Source organism: Neomonachus schauinslandi, chromosome 8 (assembly GCF_002201575.2).
Source record: "Neomonachus schauinslandi chromosome 8, ASM220157v2, whole genome shotgun sequence".
Classification (NCBI taxonomy): Eukaryota; Metazoa; Chordata; class Mammalia; order Carnivora; family Phocidae; genus Neomonachus; species Neomonachus schauinslandi.
Window position 1 is genome coordinate 103,540,174 of NC_058410.1, and position 8,598 is coordinate 103,548,771.

Here is an 8,598-nt window from a genome sequence, read left to right on the forward strand (position 1 = left end):
AATACAGGCACATTGGAGGTTAGGGCTTCAACATACGAACTTTGCAGAGACACAGTTCAGTCCATAACAAGTAGCTAGAGTTCTTATTTGTCTGTTTAATTGAAATTAGGGTCTTTCAACAAGTCCTCCCAGTTATTTCTTGAAGTCCCCAAGGGAGTGATGAAGGACAACCTCACAGGTTCCCCGCATATGACTTCACAGGCTGTGTACTGAAGAGGGTGACATTCTCAGACCTGCACTATTAATGGTTCTACCGAAAGTGGTCTAGGCCATAATCTGCACAGTCATTTGTGGTGACCCTGACTAGGGCCACCCACCTTGGCCTCCCTCCCTGGTTCTGGTACATTCACAGTTGCTGCTTACAGAATCTCTTTGGTGAAGCATCAGCCCCACACCTCACTCTCTCACGGACATGCCAATGCCCATGCCAAGAGTTCTGATCCTAGATGTCTCTAAGGCTCCCGACGCTCATGGCATCAGACTGGCTCAGGGTAGCTTCCTCCCAGTCTCTGCCTCACTTAGCCTGTGTATACCGACAGTCAACAGTTCTTTTAGGCTAGATGAGTCTGATGTGAGTGCCAGCACTTAGTGAAGAGCAAGCCCATAGAGGTCAAACTCCAGGCTGGACAGTCCCTGCCCCACATTCTTTCACTCTTCTCCTGCTGACAAGAGAGGAGATGTGGTTGCATTTTCATGATGCCCATTTGGAGTCACTGCTGGAGGACGGCAACAGAGTATGTGAATTTGTGCCAACCATTTGGTACTCAGGCAAGGCTGTTTACCACGACATGTCCTACTCAGGACAGTGCATCTGAATTCAGTCCCATGGACACATTGAACATTCAGTGGGCATGTTCAAGTAGGACAGAGAACAGATTTCTGAATGGGCTATTTTGAGAGTAGCCTTCCCAACATGAATAGCCTTCATACTATTCAAATAAAAAGAGCAAGGGGGAACTTCTAGTTAATGGTGGTGGATGAAATAGGCTACATACAGCAAACGAAAATGTAAGGTTCCATGTGGCACCAAGACGCAACACATGTGAAATCCTAAAATGAGATATTCAAAGGAAATGATGGGGGACCAGTAGACGGTTTCATACTCCACAGAGATATACAAATCAAAAGAATTTTTTGAGAATTTCCTTGGAGAAGGCTGCTCTATGAACCTCCTCAACTACTCCAAAAGGTGAGAGAAAAAGAAATGCTTGTCCCCTGACCTCAAACTTAACGAAAGATTTCTACTCCTTCTATTAGATCACATGGTTGACTGGGAGGAGGGAAGGGGGGTTCTGATTCTTGCCTGGAACTCTGGCCACAGCTCTGGTAGTGGGGACCTGAATGGTCTCTGCCTAAGTTTTGGCAGGGTGAAGCATGTCTGTGTGCTTCCCACACACATGGTGGATGGTGAGACCAGCAAGCAAGAGAGAGACAATATGGGTTTGTCTTGGGTACTGTGTGATATAGGGCCACCCAAAGTGGTGGAGGTGGAGCAGCAAGAAGCTAGAGATGAAACCAGATTAGGAGATGAGGAAGGAGCCACAAGTGAGCACCTGCAATACAGATGAATTTGCATGAGTTAAAGGAATTACATGTGAGAGAGGTCAGGGATATAGAATTTCTGAAGAGTTCCTGAATGCACCTTCCCTTATTATCCAGAAAGACCTGACACCGTGTGAAGGCAACCCCATCTTGTAATACAAACATCTCTTCCCTGGACTTGAGGGAAAGGAGGTCAGAAACCTCAGTGCCCAAGATGGGGTAGAAGGAGAATAAGAAAAGCTAAGCAAAAATGTCCATCAGCAAAGATGTGCCAGTGCAAGCAGCCAACCCAAAGCAGGACTCAGCTGGGGGAGCAGAGAAATTTAATGCCAAGTTATTTGTAGTTATTACTATTACATGAGATTGGGCATCCTAATCACCAAACTGAGAGCATGTTGGCTATTGAAAGTGACCACAATGCTGCTATTGCTGGAGTATGTTGGAGTAATATCTGGAACATATCTGGCGGGAAGGAAAAGTTTTCCCACTGAATGAATTTTATAAGGGTGATGAGAGACAAAAAAAAAGTGTGTTTGATCACATGTAATATGCTGTATTTATCTAACCCATTGATTACACACAACATTCACCTCAACTCCTTTCCCAAATGCTCTTAAAAATGATAAAAAGAGTCAGAAAGAGTAAGACATTTTGCAATATTTGCTATTGCTGAATTTAAAAATTGCTACAAACTTAGGAGTTTAAAACAACAGACATTTATTATCTCACAGTTTCAATGGACCAGGAGTCCAGGTGCAGCTAACTGGGTCCTCTGCTCAGGGTCTCACAATCAAGGGCTGCATTTTCAACTGGAGGCTTGATTGGGGAACTCCAACTTCTTCAGTTTGTTGACAGAATTCATTTTCTTGTAGTTGTGGGAATGAGAACCTTGATTTTTTGCTGACTCTTGGCTAGAGGTTACCCTGAGACCCTAGAGGCCATCTATACTTCCCTGCCACATGGGATTCTCCAATATGACCAATTATGCCCTTAAGCCTGCAAAAGGAGTCTCTTACTGCAGTCTGCTTTTAAGACAGAATATGACATGAGGTAATCAAGGGAGTGACATCTCATACTTTTACCATATTCTACTGCTGGAAGTAAGTCACAGGTCCTGGCCACACTCAGGAGATGGTAGGTGAAAACAGACCCACAGTTATGTTTGTGTCCCTCAAAATTCATGTGTTAATACCTAACCCCTCCAGCTGATAGTAGTAGGAAGTGGGGCCTGGGATCATGACCTGAGCCAAAGGCAGACGCTTAACTGATTGAGCCACCCAGGTGCCCCGGGACTAGTGTTCTTATAAAAGACTCCATAGAGCTCCCCAACCCCTTCCATCAAGTGTGAACAAAGCCCAAAGTTGGCAGTCTGCGTCTTCCAAGAGGGCCTTCGCCAGAACCTGACAATATTGGCATCATGATCTTGGACTTACAGCCTTCAGAACTATGGGAAATAAATGTTGTTTGTAAGGCACTCAGTCTATTGTATTTGGTTACAGCAGCCTGAACCAACTAAGACAACATCATTGTGAAATTTCAGGTCACAGAAGCAAAAAAGAAGATCCAAACGTTTTCAGAGAAAAAAAAAAGTTTTATGTAGCAGGTCAAAATCAGAATATTATCGAACTCTTCACAGTTACATTGTCAGCTAGATAACAATGGAGAATGGTTTCAAAATATTGAGAAAAAATTATTGCAACCCGGAAACAACTAAGTGGGAGGAAGAAATAAGATTTCTTCAGACACAGAAATTCTCCGTAAATTTTCCTGCAATTCTTCCTTTCCCAAAAGCTGTTGGGAAATAGACTATACCAAATGTGGCAACAAGCCCAGAAAGAAAAAGACTTGGGACCCCAGAAATGAAAGATGCAGAGATGCATTGGAAGAGAGAGCAGGGAGAGCATCCAGGGTGGCAGTAAAAGAACTTGCTACCTGGACAATAGCCTGGGGCAGATCCAGGCTGGATCTGTAGGGAGTTTGCTCAAGAAGATGAAAATAATAGGACACCTAATACATCCGAGTGTTATTTAGAAGAGATTTATGTACCTGGGGGTGGGTTGGGATGAATTTTTGATGAGAACACAGAAATCCAAACAAGTGGAAAAAAAAAAAAAAAAAGCAAGTGTTACATCTAACAGAAACAAAATGTGCCAAAAAGAAAAAGTAATTAAACAAACTACCTAGCTCTGCTATGAATAGAGTATATAGGATACCAATCATGCAAAGTGATTTTGTTATAACTGACATAATAACAATATAAGTATTTGGGAAGATAGAGAATAGGATGTCTATTTGGGGGGATGGCAGAAGAGATCTAAATCTTCTTTCTTTGTGTTTGAAAATCAATAAAACTGAGAAACCAAGAAGCAACACTATAATCATGATACTTAGAAATATGGAAATAACTATCACAAGAATAAGCTAAAGCAGTTAACAGAGATTTTCCCTGAGAGCAGGAAATTATAGTTTTTTGAGTCTTGAAACCATATCCATGTAACCGTGGTTAAATATAAATAAATGTGGTGTGTGTGTGTGTAAATTGGAGAGGGCATGGGATATCTTAACGTTGGAAGTCCCCTTGATTCATTTCCTTGAACTCAGAGGCCCCAGGACTGTCCAAGCTCATGTGGCTTTGGCCCGTTGTTTCAGGTCTTCGAGATGCCTATGAGACCTCCAATTTGAGATGTCAAGTTGGCCACTGGGTATACTAGTCTACTGGGCTAAAGATGGTGCTTAAAGATATGGGACCTGATGAAATCACCTAGTGAGTACAGGGCAGAAGTGAAGAGGTCCAAGCACTGAGCCTGGGCACCTCATCATCTAAAGGTAGGGAGAGGAGGAAGATCCAGGAAAGGGGAATGAGAAGGAGCAGCCTGTGAAGTAGGAGGGAACCCAGGAGAATGAGGCATCTCAGAGACTAAGAAAAGCATTTCAAGAGAGATTTCAAGGATGCAAGAGACAAGGAAGATAAAGACCCTGACTTGCTCATTCCCATCTTGTATCAAGATATAAGAATATAATCAGCATGCAGAATAAGAAATCCCACTGTTGGAAAGTTTCACACTGAATATATAGAATGGAATGATGTTTAGACTTTGCCTGGCCTTATATTGGATCAGCTCTTCTAGATCTGTACCTAGCAATTTTAGAAAGATTAATTTTCTCCAAGTTTTCCTGTTGCTTTCAGAACAAATAAAGGGGCTGAGGAATAGTCATTCTGTAGCACCTAGAAGGTTTCTCAGACTGATGCAGATTTTGGCAAGATTCCCAAATCTGTGTCCTTTCGAGTGATTCTTAAGTGGAAAGACAAATTGTCTTTTGTTAAGAAGGCAGCAGGGTTCACCATAATACATGTGAATTGTGTAAGACTGATGAATCACAGACCTGCACCTCTGAAACAAATAATACATTATATGTTAAAAAAAAGAAGAAGATAGTAGGAAGGGAAAAATGAAGGAGGGCAATCGGAGGTGGAGAAGAACCATGAGAGACTATGGACTCTGAGAAACAAACTGAGGGTTCTAGAGGGGAGGGGGGTGGGAGGATGGATTAGCCTGGTGATGGGTATTAAAGAGGGCACGTTCTGCATGGAGCACTGGGTGTTATACGCAAACAATGAATCGTGGAACACTACATCAAAAACTAGTGATGTAATGTATGGTGATTAACATAACATAATAATAATAAAAAAAAAAGAAGGTGGCGGCGGCAGCGGGGCTGTGCTGTACTTACCTTTATCAAACTTCAGGGGGCGGACTCTGACCAAGAAATAATCCTGGACAAATGGCTCAAAGCTTAAATACACCTGACATGCACTTTGGAATCTGGGGGAATAAAAGACGTTTTAATCCAACTACTCTAATTAGGAACAATTTACAGTGTTTCTGCTGTGTTTTGAACAGTAAAAGAGATTAGGGAGCTAAGAACATAATAGCTCTGTTTTGAGATGGCAAGCAATACCTCCATTTTCTGGGTTTATGCCCAAGGGTGCTGGTGAATAGTGAAGGCTGCCTGCTTTCCTTTTTTTTTAAAAAATTTTTTTATTGTTATGTTAATCCCCATACGTTACATCATTAGTTTTAGATGTAGTGTTCCATGATTCATTGTTTGTGCATAACACCCAGTGCTCCATGCAGAACGTGCCCTCTTTAATATCCATCACCAGGCTAACCCATCCCCCCACCCCCACCCCTCTAGAACCCTCAGTTTGTTTCTCAGAGTCCATCGTGTCTCATGGTTTGTCTCCCCTTCCGATTTCCCCCCCTTCATTCTTCCCCTCCTGCTATCTTCTTTTTTTTTCTTAACATATATTGCATTATTTGTTTCAGAGGTACAGATCTGAGATTCAACAGTCTTGCACAATTCACAGCACTTACCAGAGCACATACCCTCCCCAGTGTCTATCACCCAGTCACCCCATCCCTCCCACCCCACCCCCCACTCAGCAACCCTCTGTTTGTTTCCTGAGATTAAGAATTCCTCATATCAGTGAGGTAATATGATACATGTCTTTCTCTGTTTGACTTATTTTGCTCAGCATAATACCCTCCAGTTCCATCCACATCGTTGCAAATGGCAAGATCTCATTCCTTTTGATGGCTGCAAAATATTCCATTGTATATATATACCACATCTTCTTCTTCTTTTTTTTTTTTTAGTTCTCTCTTTTTTTTTATTCTTATGTTAATCCCCATACATTACATCATTAGTTTTAGATGTAGTGTTCCATGATTCATTGTTTGTGCATAACATCCAGTGCTCCATACAGAATGCGCCCTCTTCAATACCCATCACCAGGCTAACCCATCCTCCCACCCCCCTCAGTTTGTTTTTCAGAGTCCATTGTCTCTCATGGTTCGTCTACCCCTCCGATTTCCCCCCCTTCATTCTTCCCCTCCTGCTACCTTCTTCTTCTTCTTCTTTTTTTTCCTTAATATATATTGCATTATTTGTTTCAGAGGTACAGATCTGAGATTCAACAGTCTTGCACAATTCACAGTGCTTACCAGAGCACATACCTTCCCCAGTGTCTATCACCCAGTCACCCCATCCCTCCCACCCCACCCCCCACTCCAGCAACCCTCAGTTTGTTTCCTGCGATTAAGAATTCCTCATATCAGTGAGGTCATATGATACATGTCTTTCTCTGTTTGACTTATTTCGCTCAACATAATACCCTCCAGTTCCATCCACGTCATTGCAAATGGCAAGATCTCATTCCTTTTGATGGCTGCATAATATTCCGTTGTATATATATACCACTTCTTCTTTATCCATTCATCTGTCGATGGACATCTTGGCTCTTTCCACAGTTTGGCTATTGTGGACATTGCTGCTATAAACATCAGGGTGCACGTACCCCTTCAGATCCCTGCTTTTGTATCTTTGGGGTAAATACCCAGTAGTGCAATTGCTGGATCATATGGTAGCTCTATTTTCAACTTTTTGAGGAACCTCCATACTGTTTTCCAGAGTGGCTGCACCAGCTTGCATTCCCACCAACAGTGTAGGAGGGTTCCCCTTTCTCCGCATCCCCGCCAACATCTGTCGTTTCCTGACTTGTTAATTTTAGCCATTCTGACTGGTGTGAGGTGGTATCTCATTGAGGTTTTTATTTGGATTTCCCTGATGCCGAGTGATATTGAGCACTTTTTCATGTGTCTGTTGGCCATTTGGATGTCTTCTTTGGAAAAATGTCTGTTCATGTCTTCTGCCCATTTCTTGATTGGATTCTTTGTTCTTTGGGTGTTGAGTTTGATAAGTTCTTTATAGATTTTGGATACTAGCCCTTTATCTGATATGTCATTTGCAAATATCTTCTCCCATTCTGTCGGTTGTCTTTTGGTTTTGTTGACTGTTTCCTTTGCTTTGCAAAAGCTTTTTATCTTGATGAAGTCCCAATAGTTCATTTTTGCCCTTGCCTCCCTTGCCTTTGGCGATGTTTCTAGGAAGAAGTTGCTTCGGCTGAGGTCAAAGAGGTTGCTGCCTGTGTTCTCCTCAAGGATTTTGATGGACTCCTGTCTCACATTGAGGTCTTTCAACCATTTGGAGTCTATTTTTGTGTGTGGTGTAAGGAAATGGTCCAGTTTCATTTTTCTGCATGTGGCTATCCAATTTTCCCAACACCATTTGTTGAAGAGACTGTCTTTTTTCCATTGGACATTCTTTCCTGCTTTGTCAAAGATGAGTTGACCATAGAGTTGAGGGTCCATTTCTGGGCTCTCTATTCTGTTCCATTGATCTATGTGTCTGTTTTTGTGCCAGTACCATACTGTCTTGATGATGACAGCTTTGTAATAGAGCTGGAAGTCCGGAATTGTAATGCCGCCAGCTTTGCTTTTCTTTTTCAACATTCCTCTGGCTATTTGGGGTCTTTTCTGGTTCCATACAAATTTTAGGATTATTTGTTCCATTTCTTTGAAAAAAGTGGATGGTATTTTGATGGGGATTGCATTGAATGTGTAGATTGCTCTAGGTAGCATTGACATCTTCACAATATTTGTTCTTCCAATCCATGAGCATGGAACGTTTTTCCATTTCTTTGTGTCTTCCTCAATTTCTTTCATGAGTATTTTATAGTTTTCTGAGTACAGATCCTTTGCCTCTTTGGTTAGATTTATGCCTAGGTAACTTATGGTTTGGGCTGCAATTGTAAATGGGATCGACTCCTTAATTTCTCTTTCTTCTGTCTTGTTGTTGGTGTATAGGAATGCCACTGACTTCTGTGCATTGATTTTATATCCTGCCACTTTACTGAATTCCTGTATGAGTTCTAGCAGTTTTGGGGTGGAGTCTTTGGGGTTTTCCACATAAAGTATCATATCATCTGCAAGGAGTGAGAGTTTGACTTCTTCTTTGCCGATTTGGATGCCTTTTATTTCTTTTTGTTGTCTGATTGCTGTGGTTAGGAGAAGGCTGCCTGCTTCTAAGCCAAGCAGGAATTAGCCATGGCTGGCTCGAGATTTCCATCTGATAGAAAGGCTGTATTTTATTTAAATTTGGGCTGCATCCATGGGATATCTTTAGGTGCTTTGGGCAAATACAGAGTTAATTCAA